This window comes from Colobus angolensis, unplaced genomic scaffold (genome assembly GCF_000951035.1).
Source record: "Colobus angolensis palliatus isolate OR3802 unplaced genomic scaffold, Cang.pa_1.0 Scaffold12, whole genome shotgun sequence".
Lineage (NCBI taxonomy): Eukaryota > Metazoa > Chordata > Mammalia > Primates > Cercopithecidae > Colobus > Colobus angolensis.
This window is the reverse complement of record NW_012113141.1, coordinates 12,690,727-12,704,164: the sequence shown is the minus strand read 5'-3', so window position 1 is coordinate 12,704,164 and position 13,438 is coordinate 12,690,727. Positions and strand designations below refer to the sequence as shown.

At 57.9% G+C, this 13,438-nt stretch overlaps 1 protein-coding gene across 1 annotated transcript in view; it reads right to left on the bottom strand.

The window, feature by feature from the left end:
* The window catches only part of ZMIZ1 (zinc finger, MIZ-type containing 1), a 200,991-nt gene that overhangs the window by 156,216 nt on the left and 31,337 nt on the right, over positions 1-13,438 (bottom strand). Inside the window, exon 3 of the mRNA XM_011928944.1 lies at positions 1,453-1,533. The gene's annotated coding sequence lies outside the window, so the exon portion shown is untranslated. The remainder of the gene's footprint in view (positions 1-1,452; positions 1,534-13,438) is intronic.

The following is a 13,438-nucleotide window of genomic DNA, read 5'->3' as shown; positions in this document are numbered from 1 at the left end:
TTTCCTAACCATGCCGAGCCTCTGGAGAATGAATTAGACAAACCTCCCTGTGGGATTCTTGTGGGGAGAAAGAGGTATTAAAGGAGCATAGCTCCTGGCACACACACAGCAGATGCTCATGAGGCAGTAACATTTAAAAATATTCATGGCTTCTAAGCATCCTCACAGCAGCCCTGTCAGCAATGTCAGTATAATCAGCCTCATTTTCAGATGAGAAAGCTGGCTCTCACACAAGGGAAGGGACTGGTCCAAGGTCACGCAGCGGATCAGCAGACAGCCGAGATTTCCTGCAGCGGGAAGGGAGACAGAGCCTGGCTCTCCAATGTCGGAGCCTGACTGAGGCTTGCCCGGCCTGCCTTAGGCCCCTGGCAGTGCTAAGCTCCAGGAGGGACGCTGAGGGCAGCAGGGGATGTTAGGAGACAGCCCCACACCAGGGTGAAGACTCCCCTCTCCTGGGCTGCCTGAGCACCACGACGCCTTGGGACAAAGGGCTCTGGCCCAAGTGAGGATTTTTGGGAAGCCTCTCATCTCTAGGTTGAGGGTTGCCACGGAAACAGGGATTACACAGGTCACCCTCGGGCACAGGGCCAAGGGAGATCACCCTGAAATGCTACCCCATGATGAGAAATGCTGGGGCACGGGGGACAGAGCTGAGCTCAACCTCAGGACCTGCTGGCCCCAGCTGCTCTCAGTTGCTCCTCAAGGGGCCCTGCCCCCCTCATCAGGCCAGGGGTTCAGTTTGTGTCCATCCTGGCACTGATGGGTCCTCAGGGGGAGCAGGGTGGTGGAAACTGAGGTGTGTGGAGAGAAAGGTGGGTTCCAGCACCCTTGAGGAAAAGGACTGACATGTCCCCAGTCCTTGCTGTGTGCCAGGTGTGCAGTCTCCTCACCGTGACAGTGGGGTAGGCGCCGACATCTCATTCCCATTTGACAGATGGGTAAACAGAGGCACAGAGTAACCATGTGTGCCAATCAGGATTTGAACCCAGGTGGTCTGACCCCAGAGCCCAGTGTGTATCCACCTCAGCGTGTTTGTGAGAGTGGGTAGAAGGGGTGGTAGCCCCACACCCATTTCAGCCCAAATATTCCTGCTCACCCAGGCCTCCTTTCGTGGGGCTGCCCCTACCCCACAGGGTTTAGAGTGGTACAGACAGGGCTCCTGTGCCAAGACCAGGTAGCCAGACCTGCCCCTCTCCCCGGGCAGACCTCCAGCCCCCACCCCTAGCAGCTGCTCTAGAGAAATGCCAGGCCAAGAGGTCCCTGGGTGCCAAGTAGAGGGACGGCCCATTTGGGGCATGATGAGGTTCCAGCAAAGGTGACTTGTACCCACTCCTGCCCATCAGGGCTGAGGCCCGAGTCAAAGGTCCAGCATGCTAGGGCCAGCACCTGCCCTCATCAGGACTTGCCTGCTTCCGACCCAGCCGCCTCCCGCCAGCCCAGTGGCACACCTACCTCAGTGATCTGCAAATCACCAGTGGCCCACGCGCCGGTCAGCAGCTCACGGCCCCTTCACCTCACTCCAGCTCCATCCTGCTGCAATAAGAGCAGGAGGTCAGTTAGTCTACCCACAGCAGAGGCCCGGGCACTGACCATGAGGCCACTGCCCAGTGCCACCGTATCATCCCCATCTGACAGAGGAGGACTCCGAAGGGACATGATGGGGTGCCCTGGCATAAACAAGCCCCTGACTCCCCACACCTGCCAATTACTGGTTATGTGATTACGGATATGCTCTCAGACTCTCTGGGGTTCAGTTTCCTTATGTGTCAAAGTGGGGTCAAAATATGTCTCCAGGTCACTGGGAGAATCCAAGCAGACATGATGACAAAGGCACTTGGCATTCACCCATTCATTCAACAAACATTCAGCAAGCATGCTGATGTGATAGTGATCCCTAGCCTTGCAGAGACTCAGAAGAGAGCAAAGAATCAAATAATACAAAAGTAAAGGCAGTGCTTGCCAGAAACAAACAACGAGTCCAGGGTCCACACGGCAGAGACTCAAGGTCCCAGGTAGCCTCTCTGGGGAACTGAAGTTGAACAACAAGCCAGGGAGAGGCAGGCCAAGATGCGGCAAACAGCGTTCTAGGCAGAGGGAACAGCATGTGCAAAGACTCCAAGATGGAGAAAAGTGACTGGCCCAGTGGAGGACTTGGGGTCCGTGGTGTAGTAGATGCACTGAGCAAGGGAGACGGTGGTGTGAGTGGGGACCATGGGCCAGGGACAGTAAGAGAGAGAATGGGCAGGAGCTACAGCAGCATCTGGGCAGCTGAGGGACGTGACCCTAGTTCTAGTTCAGGAATCCCCCATGGCTGTGAAGGGAGAAGGTCTTGGAGGGATAGGAGGAGGCAGAAGAGCAGTGGGGACGCTGCTCCGGAGTCCAGGCCAGAGACAGTGGTGCTCGGGGCAGAGACGGCAGCAGGCAGAAGTGCAGGGCCTGCTGGTGCACTGGGCATGCGGGTACACGACCATCCTTGTTGGGTGGCGCTCAGCTGGCCCACCTCCTCAACGGCCCACCAACACGCCCCCCACTGCCCACAGAGTCCCGAGGGCAGGAGGGAAGATGAGACCCAGAGGTCTGGTTGGTGGGCTTCTCTGGGGTCTCAGCTGGAGGCTGGGATGTGCAGAACCCTGAATTCGGGCTCTGGCTGTGAAAGTGTCCCGATGCGTGGCCGTGAACAATCACTGTGCCTCTCTGCACCGGAGAGTCCACCTCTAAAAACCAGGAAACCTGACTGCAGGGCCGAGCTCCCCTCAGAACAAGCCCGTGGCTCACAGCCCGGGCGGTGGTGCTCACATCACATGAAGCATAGGCCTCCATACACGCCAAGGGGCTGGGTAAGGGCCTTAGCCTGGGCTCCACTTCACTGTGGACAGGCAGGGGCTCCCAGGGAGAAATGGTGCCCAGGGCCTCGGTAAGAGGCAGAGGCCTGGTGATCGAGAGGCAGGCTCAGTAATCACAGGATCTGCTTCAAAGCTTGGCTTTGCCCTCGTACCAAGTGTGTGACTTGGACACGTTTCTTAAGCCTCCCTCTGCCTCAGTTTCCTCAACTGTGGTAGGGGATATAGAAACAACCAGAAGGCCTCCCTCAAAGAGCTGTGCAGACTGTGTAAGGCAGTGCATGTGAGGGCCAGACACCAGCGGCTCTCCACACACGTCAACTGATGCATGGATGACCCTGCAGGGGCCGGTGCTGGGCTCCATGAGTGCTGGAACCCTACACCCCAAGATCCTGGAACCAGGCCCAGCGCCCCCACCCCAGCCATGGGGAGAGGAAGTGGCTCTACATCCTGACCTTCTGGTTCTGGCAGCCCCCAAATTCTGCTTACCTTGGAAATACAAACAGTTTTGGGGTTCATTGACCCCAATACTTCCCTTTCACTGAGGAGGAAACTGAGGCCCAGAGACAGGCAGCGTTTGCCCTCATGTGGGGTCATGCAGTGAGTCAGTGGCTGGGGCAGAACTGGAGTCAGTCTCCTGCCTCCCCACCGCCCACAGCTAGGCCTTTTCCAAAGGCAAGCTGGCCAGCAGAGCCGCTGACAGAGAGAAAATAATTATCTTGGCAGCTGAGACGGAAGCCAGAGCTGAAAAGCCCTTGCTCCCCAGTGAGCATCGGCCAGGCCCTGAGAAACGGCGTCGGGCCATCAGCCTCTCAGGGGTGCTCGGCTCACGGTTCATGCACGTACCTCACTGCCCCAGCCACCCCAGCCACCCCAGCCCCTTGGTGTTGGGCTTGTGCAAAGGGCAAACTGAGATCAGAGAGGGGAAGGGACCCAGCCAGGGTCACACAGCCATAAGTGGGGGTGCTAGAATTTGAACTCAGGCCCTGGTTGGGGGACAGTGAGTCTGCGTTGGACCACCCTGCTGGGAAAGAGAGAGGGAGTAGGAGGGACCCTGTATTGAGTCCATATTGTGGATTGTGCCCTGGATATTTCCTTCAGCCCTCAGTGAAACGCTGTGAGGTACACACTGACATCTCTGATTTCCACATGAGGCCAAGAGGTTCTATAACCTCCTGAGGTTGTACAGCTAATAAGGAGCTCACAGGAACACAGCCGGGATGTGAGTAAGCAACCCATGCCCACTCAGTCTGCCCACTACGCGGCAACCAGCCTGAGAGCCTGAACCCTGCCCAGCCCTGGGAGCTGCTCAGCAGCCCTGCTCAGGGCCAGACGGCGCTGGGCACCCCTCATGCTGGGAAAGGGGGGCTCAGGAACCAGTAGCCTGTGCCGTGCTGTGCATACCCACCCTGCTAGTGCCTTAGCTGAGGCTCACAGCCTGTGTGGACTTGGCCTCCTGGGGAGTTCAGGGAGAAGAGAGGGCAGGAGATGAGGTGTAGCCCCGTTTGCTCCCAGCCTGGTCAGACCGCAAGGATAAACCACGAAGGGCTGGAGGGGAGCGCTCTTTTCTGTAAAGGCCTTGGTGCCACGGAGTGGGTGCAGCCTGAGCCTCAAGGCCAGTGGAGGCCCACCCAATGTCCCCATGAGGCAAGGACCAAAATGCCCAGATAGCTCTCCCAGGCACCCTCAGCACAGCACCTCTCACTTCTGGGGGGTGTGAGACCCTGACCAGACAGCAGCCTGAAACACCCTTCACTCTCACAGTGCATCTGAAGCTCCTGGGGGAGGGGAGGCCAGGACTCACTCCTGCTTTGCAGAACATGACACTGAGAAGGATGGGGCTGCCAGAGGTGTCCAGCTGGAAAGTGACAAGGCTGAGTCTCAGACAAGGCAGATGTCACTTGGGGGTAGGGACTGTCCTGGGACCAAGAGGGGTTCCCCCCATCATATCTATCTTCCCAGCCCCACCTTCTCCAGGGATCCCCGGAAGGACCTGGGTACGGGCTGGGGTGGAGGCACTTGGTCAAGTTGACCCAGGGCTGAGTCTGACCCAGAGAGATGCAGGGTCGGTCAATCCAGGATTCCTGGAGGGCAGAGGTGCCCGAAACGTGGGGTATCCAGGACGAGCGGTGGCTCTAGGCCTGCTCCAGCTGCTAAGGCTTGAGAGTTCACAGTTGGGGCTGAAGCCCCTGGCCTCAAGGGTTAGGGCAAGAGTGGGTAGAGCTGGGTTTGAACACTTGCTGGGGGACCTTCAGCAAGTCACTAGGCTTCCCTAAGCCGCCAGCTCCTCCCTAAGCAGGGGCCAACCGCCCTCCATTGGCTCTCACCAGGGAAGGCTCCAGGCTGCACTGGGGGAGGGGGCAGATGGCCCTGGTGCTGTGCTGGGCAGGGGTTACACCAGGGCTTACACCTTCAACCTGGAATTCAGGGCTTCCATCACCAGGCCTCAGCTCCTCATTCTTGCTGCTGACCACACACGTGTCTTGGACCTGGTAGCTGTGAGGCCTTCACAAGATATGGGGTGTGCAGATGCAGGTGCCAAGGAGGAAGAGCTCAGCCCACGGTGCCCACCCAAGTCAGGGCAAGGGTAATTGCTCAAAGTCATAAGTGGCAAAGCGGGGATCAGAACGGTGGTTACAAGGGGGTCCACCCACACCTGGTCCAACCCGCCGCTCCCCTGGCTGAGCCAGCGGAACCAGCTCCCGCTACACTGACCCTCAGGCGTCTGAGCTGCTCTACCCTCGTTTCACAGATGCGCCTAACAGCTGCTGGTCAGGCGACAAGCACACTCTTGGGGTGACAGGGGATTCCCCACCTTGGAGAGCCCCGCCACCACACACATCCCCTTACATGACCCCAGGGACAGGCCCCTGTCCTCCCCTGGCGGGCCAGTGCTGACTCCAGGAGCAAGGCAAATATTTACCCCACGGTTATCCAAATGGGGCTGGCTGCCCCGCCTCCTGCATTCCTGAAATACCTGTTCCCTGACCTCACCAAGCTGGGGGTGAGGATCCAGACACAGGGAAGAGCCAGACCCAGGGTGGGCCAGGGTGCAGGCCAAGGCCCACTGGCCAGAAGGATGAGGCAGCCCTAAATCGCCCCTCCGGTCTTGCACCCACCAGGGGAGGCTCCAGGGTGCTCTGGACATTGGCCGTAGCAAGGACCTCCCCCATGGACAACGAGGGGAGAGGGTCACACTGCCCCAGGGTGCTGTGGCACCAATGCCACCTCAGAGCTCCTGTCATTAGGCCTCAGCTGTTCACACTTGCTGCCAACTGACCACACACACACACACACACACACACACACACACCTTATGCCTGCAAAGAGAACCATTCAACCTGCTCAAACATGGTAGAGTCTCCCACCTGCCAGGTTCCCTCCTCAGGAACCCTGGCAGCTCTCACTGCCCCACTCCACCACTCCATCCTTAGCACAATCCTGTCACCAGGGAGCTGTAAGGTCCCACTTTACAAAGGAAGAAACTGCTCAGCAGAGAGCAAAGGCCACGCATCACACAGTGGCAGAACAGGAGCCACAGTCCCCTACATGGCACCTTGTGCAGCTCTACGTCTGGTCACTGTTCTTTGGAACCCTATCCATCCCTCGATGTGCAAAGAGCCACCACCTCATGCTGCCTTCTCTGAGAGCCACCTCCACGGGATAGGTACCCTCCCTGAACTTCCAGACATGCTGGTGTTTCTTTTCCCTCGCATAATTAAAATTAGGAGCCTGTTTATCTCTTCAGCCTCGAGGCCCATGAGGGCAGGGACCTGGTAGTCCTCATTCCAGGCACAGCAGAGCTGAACCCAGGGATTTGGTGCTCTGGGAGAACTGCACATCCTCTCAATCTTTTCGCCAAAGAGCAGTAACTACAGTTGGCCTCAAGGAACAGAAATGAATGAGGACCTGGGAAGCTGGTAGTTTGGGGTCTGGGGGAAGTCTCGGGTGGGGCTGCCCGAGAGTCGCGAGGTACCCTTGGTTCAATCATCCTGTCGGTCTTCACCTCCTGTGAGGAGGCTCCGGGCTGCCCTCCAGCAGATGGTAGGCACTGTCTTCCCACGCCCAGCCGTGGACGCCCAGCCTGCCTGCTGGGCCTGCTTTCCGCTCCTTGCCACATACCCCTCAGCGCCCTCGCCTTCCTCTCTCCCATGGGGAAGGCTGGAAAGTGGCCAGGGAAGGGCGGACAGGCAGCTCCGGGCTGACCTGCTGGGAATGCAGTAACACCAGGCAAGAGAAGTGCAGGCCTGGCAAGCTGACATCATGGGAAGTCGTGGCTGGCACCTGCTGCTGGGCCCTCAGGACACCTTCATGTGGGGGAAGTTCCTGTGGCCAGAGGAAATGCCATGCAAACCTGGGGTCCCCCACCTGGCACTGTGGGGACCCAAAGAGTGGGAACTGGGGAAGGGCGGCAGGAGGTTCCGAACTACCCTCCTCACCCACCTAACATCTCTGCAACTTGGTTTTCTCATTTTAAAAACAGGGCTATAAAGTGACTTCTAGAAGTTGTTCATTTCATTCATTCTTTTATTTAAAAACAACTGATGACAACGCCTGCTATCGGGCAGAGAAGGAAAAGAAGGAGAAGAGGTAAAGAGCAGGGGCGGGGACGGGGCTAAAGGCCAGCAGCTGCCCAGCCTCTGCGCTTCTCCAGGGTGCTCATACATTGTGTGGCGCCAGTGGGGAAGACACAGGACACGGGTAATCCTCAGATAACTAGGGGCATGTGCACAGAGTGCTGGCGGGCCTGCGCAGCTCGGCCTGGAAACAAAATGGGGGTCAGGGCCACTGTCCCTTGGGCAGTCTTTCAGGCAGGAGGGTACCTCTCCCTGGGCAAAGGCCCAGAGCCTTTGGGGGAGAAGAACTTTGGGCTGAAAAGAGAGCTGCAGAGGGCAGCAGTGAGCAGGGCGCAGCTGCATTCGTGGGGCAGGGCACATGCACACATCCCTGGGGCCTTTCCAAGGCTTTGCCCCCTGTCCAGTCCTGATCTACTGTGCTCTCAGGGCCAAGCTGGAGGGGCACCTCCTCTTAGAGGAAGAGTTCATGCAGCATCACCCAGGCCCCAGGAATGACTTCTGCCCATCCTGACTCAGCCGTGCCCTGGCTGTTGGTGCACATGCGTGGCTTGTCTGGCCTCTGGGCCCTGCCAGCCTAGCCCCTTGGTGCTGGACTTGTACAAAGAGACAAACTGAGACCAGAGAGAGGGAAGGGCCCAGCCAAGGTCACACCATGATGAAAAGGGGAACTAGAATTCAGAAACAAATGACTTAGGGACTGGCTTCCCTTTCCTTTGAGTTTGCATCAGACCCCGAACTGGGAAAGGGAGGGGGAAAAGCTGTCCCGACTGCCCCAGCCAACACCTCCAAGCAAGCAAAGAGGCCTTGAGTTCTGACAGGTGGCCCACTCACACCTGAGGAAGAGGGATGGGGCTCCCTTCTCCCCAGGTCACCCAATGAACAATTTCTCCTTTAATTAAGGGATGAGGGCACAGCATAGAATGGTGGCCTCTCTGGGTTCCAATGCATCTAGGATCCGAAGCATCAGAGAGGCCTCAGCTCTGGTGCTTACTTAGCTGCGTGATGCTGGGCTAGGAACTTGGGTCAGTTTCCTCATCTATAAAATGGGGGACACTAAGAGTCACTACTCTCACAGAGTTGCTGAAGGACTTAACAAGATTAGGCCCATATGCACGTGCACAGGAAATGCTCCGTAAACAGGGGCCGTGAGTCATTATTATCACTGGCTCAGGGTTGCTGCCCAGTGTAGACTTGGGGTCCTGCCTGGGGTAGGGGCACTGAACCCCATATCACAGAGACAGAGAAAGACCCAGGGCTCTGGGAAGATGAGTCCTGGTCTCAGATGAGTCCAAGACCGACTCAGGAGAGGCTTCATAGCACCCCCACAGCTGGGCTTCATAGAACCACCTGCTCCCAGGAGAGGGTCCTCACCACCTCTTCCACAGGAGCAGCCTAAGGTGCCAAGCATCCTTCAGGTGCAAAATCCACGCCAGGTACTTCCTTCCACACCCACCACTCATCAGGCTCCATAGGGTGGGCACAGCCACCCCTTTTCCAGGGACCGAGGTCTTGCTTAAGGGGCACCCAGCTGGGGGTGGCCAGACCAGGTCCCCCGGCACCCACCTGGGCCCTTGCTGCTCCCAATGCCAGGGATCTAAGTGGAATTTCCTGCTGGTGGCCTCTCTTAGAAGTTTTGCCTCTTGCCTCTGTCCACTCTGCTTGGTGCCAACCACCTGGCCCTATGCTTCTGAGAGCTGCCCTAGAGGGCACCCCATCCCACCTCTGAGAGGCACCCAATCCTAAATGCCCTGCAGCATTAAATGGGCCTGGCAGAGGCTCTCAGGAGAGTCCTTGGAGGCCCTTGGGAAGCTCTGAGTGCAAGCCTGCCACCCTACAGAGAAGGGGACACAAACCCAAAGGTGGTTTGGGGACCAGAATGGAACCCAGGTCCATTCTGGTGTTGGAGGTCCAACTGAGGACCCAGGATGTCCAATCCTGACCCACAAGAAAGTCACTTATCCCTGCAGTCTGTTTCCTCATCTGGGGCTAACAGCAGCTCAAGGATTAGATGAACTGACATACCCATGATTAGCACAGGAAGGTCGCAGGGCTGAAGGGCACGGGCACTGTCGGTGGCACACACAAACCACTGAGCACCGAGCGTTCTCGATGACCCCCTTCCTGGGCCGGGCGCCAGCCCCCTGGCGGTCACGCTTCCCAAACAGGCATCCCTCTGGGATTCTGGCCACAAGTGGGCCAGGCCAGTCTGAAGTGATGACCGAGACCCAGAGTTAAAAATGCCAGACAAAGGAAAGTCCTGTTCTTGCTAGCGGGTGGTGGCGGGTCTGGGCATGGGCTCTAACCTCACCCAGGCCTGGATGAAATCCTGGCCGGCTCACAAGCCACGTGGCCTTGGCCAAGTCCCTGCACCTCTCTCTGCCTCAGTTTCTTCAATGTGTCATGAGGAGGGAGAAGGTTTAGTGGGTTAACAAGTGCGTGGTTCAACCTCTGGTTCTCAGAGCCTGGGCGACAGGAGCGCTTGCTATTTACAAGAACATCAGCTCTCTCCCGCAAGGACAGCCAGTGGTGGTCTGCAGGGGACCTGCTGGAAGGCCAGGGAAGAAAGGGGATGACAGGTTTGCCGATCATGTTTTAGTCCCACCAGGGCAGATTCCCAGGGAAGCTTGACTTTCCCCACTGGGATTTTGTTTATACAGAGGTGGGGTTCAAATCCAACCTGTGCCACTCACCCTTGACCTGGGCAAGTGCCTCCCATCCCTTGAAGTCTCTGTCTCTCTGCCAAGCAGGAGGAACGATGCCTGCCAATGCCCCAGGCTCCTAGGAGGACCATGGGATGGAGGACACAGTCCGGCTCAGTGATGGACTACAAGGAGGGTCCTTATTCTGTTCTGTCCACTGCCAGCCCTGTTTGAGCCAGCATCCGCCCAGAGCATGGCCCAGGGCCCACCCCAGAAGGCATTCAGGGCCTCCCCAGGGGCTTCCCAGCTGAGGCTGTCAGGGAAGTCCTAGGATGCCCCTTCTTCTCCCTTGAATCTGGGGTCTCATTCATTCTTTCAGAGAGAGGGGTTCCCTCAGTCCAGTGACGCGGTGAGATTTTCAGGGGAGTCACCCTTCACCTGCCCATCAACAGACAGAACCCATCCTCTGGGGCCCTGGAGAGGCCTAAAAGGCTGGACCCCCATGGTGGGTGTCCTCTTCCTGTTGCCACAGCACCCAGGACCAGGCTGGCAGGTCCAGGAACCTCCAAATGTTTGCTGGAGGAATGAATGGGCAGTGAAGGCAGCAGTGGCAGGGAACCGGCTTAGATCAAAGAACACGGTGACTGACGCTGGTACAGATTCTATAAGGTGAGTGGTGTTAGCCCCATCTCACAGATGAGGAAACAGAGGCTCAGAGGCATGAATTCACTTGCCCAGTATTAGAAAGTGGTAGGGCTGTATTCAGTACAGGCTCTGGGCTCCAGAACTCATGCACTGGACCACAGTGCTGCCTGGGGATCCAGGGAGGGCGAAGAGAGCGGCCCGTCAGAGGCCATCCAGACCAGAGGTTTCAAGCCTGGCTGCAGGCCCTGCCCCGGAGATCTGATTTAATTTGTTTGGAGTGGGTTATCTTTTTTCCTTTCTTTTCTTTTTTTGAGACAGAGTCTCACTTTGTCACCCAGGCTGGAGTGCAGTGGTGTAATCTCTGCTCACTGTAGCTTTGATCTCCTGGGCTCAAGCGATCCTCCCACCTCAACCCTCCAAGTAGCTTGGACTGCAAGCGCCCACCACCATACCCAGCTAATTTTAAATATTTTTTGTAGAGACAGGGTTTTGCCATGTTGCCCAGGCTGGTCTCAGACTCTTGAGCTCAAGTGATCCTCTTGCCTCAGCCTCCAAAAGTGCTGGGATTACAAGTGTGAGCCACTATACCGGGCTGGGTTGTCTGTCAAAGCTGCCTCGGATTTCATCTGGGGCCATAGCTGAAATCCCTTTCAGCCATGGCAGATGGCAGAAGAAGGGGCTCCTTTCCAGGCAGATGGGTGGATGGGAGGTTTTGTGTTGTCACCCCCCAAGCCTGGCTGCCTTCACAGGGCACACATTCAACCCAACCCAAACCCTTTATCCCACGGGATGCTCATTGCTGAGCAGCGCATCTGCCTCTCCCCGTTTTTCAGACCCAGAGTGGCTGAGTCTCATTAGGCCAGCCTAATATTCACTCTTCAATGAGCGAAACTGGCTTAAAGAGGAAGGGGACCTGCCCAAGGTCACCTTCGGTGTTGGGGAGCCTGGGCCCTACAGCCAGGTCTCCTGACTACTCCATGCTAGGTTTTGAACTCTTAGAAACAGAGCACAGCACCATCACCTGGTGGAGCAGCCCAGGGACCCAGATGGCGGCGGGCGAGATGAGGCAGACAGGCAGGAGGAGCCAGCACAGCACACAGCCAGATGACACACAGGCCCAGCAATTCCTGACTCATGGCCACCCAGCCCGTGACTCCACCCACCACCAATGCCCCCACCCTGGCTCGCATCCCACAGCCCACTGCAGCCTCCAGAGTCCACTCCCACTCAGAGTTAAAAGCCATGGAGGGAGGGAGGAGCAGTGGGGCCCACCCAGGCCTGAGTGGGAAACCCAGACAACTCCATGCCGGTGGGACTCAGAGGCATCAGAGGAAGAAGGAGGGGTGGTGGTGCCAGCCTCAGTGCTGGCTCCGAGCAGTGCCTCTCCAGCCTTGCGGACAGGCACCCAGCTACAGGAGGAAAATGAGGCCTCCCAAGCTCAGCTGGTGCTGACACCCACACGGGCCAACTTTCTTTGCCCCGTGACCCCTCTTGAATCAGGGCCCCAACACCGGATGAGTGTGCCAGGCTTCTCTGCTGTCAGTTCCTCTCCCCGTGAACTCACTACTCCTCTAAGAACTTTCAGTGGCTCCCCACTGCCTATGAGTTCTAGTCCTAACCCTGACCTGTAACGTTTCCCTCGCACGGAAAAGGCTGATTCAAAGGGAAGGGGCGCAGGGGGCCCAGCACGGTGTTCCCAAATCTCAAGGACTTCTCACAGCACCCTAAGACACTGGCTCCAAAAGGTCCACTTGCTGGATGCAGACACTGAGGCTCAGAGCGACAATGTGTCCAAGGCCACCAGAGTCTGAGCTGTGGCCACCCCACGGCAGGGGCTTGGCTGCTCAGGTGCCTGCTCTTCCCTGCTGCTGACAAGCTTTCAGCTCTCCCAAGAGCTCGAGATGGCCTCCGGATCTGTCTTAGCCCATCCAATGTCACAACGACTTGGGTCCTTCCCCGTGGTGCCCAGACCCCTCTGCTTGGCTCCCTTTAAGACACGGCTGATCCCCTAAGCTGCCCCTGCTGATACTGAGGTGGGCTTGGGCTTGCTTGGGGAGGTGGGTCATGGGTCAGAGAGCACCTACCAGAAGGGAGGAAGAGGACGGGGCTGGGAGGGTGGTGGGAGAGCCTGCCCCTCAGCGCAGCCCCATCCCTGCTTCTGGCCCAGCTCCCTGAGCAGAGCTGAGAGCTGGAGGCCCGCTCCATCGCCTGGCTCCTGGGAGAAGGGGCTCCTTTCCAGGCAGACAGAGGTGGATGGGAGGTTTTGTGTTGTCACCCCCCAAGCCTGGCTGCCTTCACAGGGCACACATTCACCCCACCCCAAACCCTTTATCCCATGGGATGCTCATTGCTGGGCAGAGCGTCTGCCTCTCCCCGTTCTTCTACAGATGAGAGCCAGAGTGGCTGAGTGACTTGCCCAGGTGCGCCAGCAGGCTGGTGGAAGATCCCAGACCAAGAGCCCCAGCCTCCTGGCTCCCAGGCCTAGCCCCACTGTGAGGTTTCTCCTGCTAGGTCCCCAAGGGTCACAGGCTGTGTCTGAGAGGAGATAAGTCATCAGTATGTGTGGGGGGTGCAGGATGAGTGTGGGCCCAGAGCTGCCACCATGGGGAGGCCTAGGGAGGGGGTCAGCGCAGGCCAGAGGCAGGGCGGCCCGAGGTCGGGCTTCCTTTCTCTAGAGGGCACGATTCCTGGCAGCAGCTCCCACGGGAAATAGGAGAAGTGCCAGCTGTAGAGAATA